We start from the raw sequence: 1792 nt of genomic DNA, 5'->3' as shown, positions 1-1792 counted from the left end.
ATGGGCTATGAAAAAAAAAAAAATCTGTGCACTAAATGCATTATTCCTGCAAGTCTGAACTGGCAGAGATTTGCGCAGCTTAACAGGAGGGTTCAGGGAACCATTGGACCCTCCACTTTACCGCCCTACCCATTTTTATTTGTTATTTGGGTTCCATCTCCTAACAGGCATAGAGCAAAGTGTCAATGGAACCACAACACGACCTGGTGGGCCGGTCTATCAGTCTTGTGATGCCCACTGGTGTGTGCCCACAAAAGTGAAAAAAGAGCATGCATTTCTTTAAATGTTTATGGGGTTATGATAAGAAGATATTTTATTTGTTAACAGGGGTTAAACACGATGGGTGCAGTAACGGTGTTTCACCGGTAGGTGGTATATTGGGACTCTGACCTGCCTGTTGCTCTGCCGTTTCTCATAAGCTGAGAGAAATTGGAGTAACACAAACTGCGTCTCCCGTGTGCTCATTTACTTGAGGTGAGAATAACCCTAAAGTTTATTTTAACTAAGTACTTTTATTATTTGGTACTGTTCGAGGATTGTTTAAGGAAATGTAATGTGTTAAAAGATAATACGAGTTTTGTTGTGCTTTGGAGCCAGCAGCGGCTAGAGGAAGTAGCCAACAGGCCAAGATGCTAGTTGGTTAGCACACACTGTAGCGGTGGGAAAGAGCGGGCTACTAGGTGCAACCATAGACATTAATACAGGGGTCCCCAAACTTTTTCCTGTGAGGGCCACATAACTTTTCCTTTCTCTGCTGGGGGGCCGGAGTCAGTTTGTAACAGAAAAAGTGACGATTGCAGGAGTGCCTAAATGTAAAAATGTATTGTTTTCCAGAAAGCACAATCAAATAACCCTCTCTGGGTTCTTCACAGAAAAAAATCCAGGAAATAAATAATAACACTATTAATGAAATAAATACCGTATTTTCGGGGCTATAAGCTGCAGATATCTCTACTGCTCCAGGTTTTCCACAACGATGCAGCAGCAGAGCGGGGTGTACAGCCAACATTTGAGTCATAACAGGTCAATTGAATATCACATTTATTACGGTTGAAAAAGAAAAAGTTGCCAAGTTTAGATTTAACTGAACTGATTACGGTAGTTTACGAACGGTAACTGTAACAGTAAAAGTGCTGATCCTTCGTGTCTGCTACTAGCATGTGCTAAATGAAAATGGGCGCTTTCTTCTTCTTCTTTAGATTTCAACGGCAGCTTGCATCCATTATTGTTGTACTACTGCCATCTATCGGATCCTAATATCTATACCTCAAATTCTCATAATGATCCCAGTATTATAAAAAAAAAATGAAAAATCTCAATGCAATTTAACTGATCAACAACATTCTCAAATTTCAATTCCCTATTAAAACCTAATTCTGTTTTAATAGGTGCTTTCTTCTTTTATTTCCAATTTTGACTTCCTATGATTCACTTCTTGCTAAAGAGCCCCCTGGTGGTTGAATAAACCACCAATGTGGAGGCGGGCCGGATCCGGCCCGCGGACCGTAGTTTGGGGACCACTGCCTTAAACTCACAGAGCAACCTCACTGATATGCAGCACTGTTCAAAATGTTTTTATAAAATATATATTGGTATGTAGAGATCACAGAGGACTGAAAAGTGATTTTTGGGGATAATGTGCTGAGCTGGAGCAAATAAATCTGGTAGAAATCATCAAAATGTTTTTGTTCTTGTCATGTTTAAGTGTTTAAATGCACATTTTAAATTCAGGTAAAGATGATACGAGTAAAAATCTAAATGCAGTGAAAAAATTAAATAATAATAAAAGTAA

This window comes from Poecilia latipinna, unplaced genomic scaffold, assembly GCF_001443285.1.
Source record: "Poecilia latipinna isolate Pla-1442-1.1 unplaced genomic scaffold, P_latipinna-1.0 Scaffold3874, whole genome shotgun sequence".
Lineage (NCBI taxonomy): Eukaryota > Metazoa > Chordata > Actinopteri > Cyprinodontiformes > Poeciliidae > Poecilia > Poecilia latipinna.
Note: the sequence above shows the minus strand (reverse complement) of the source record.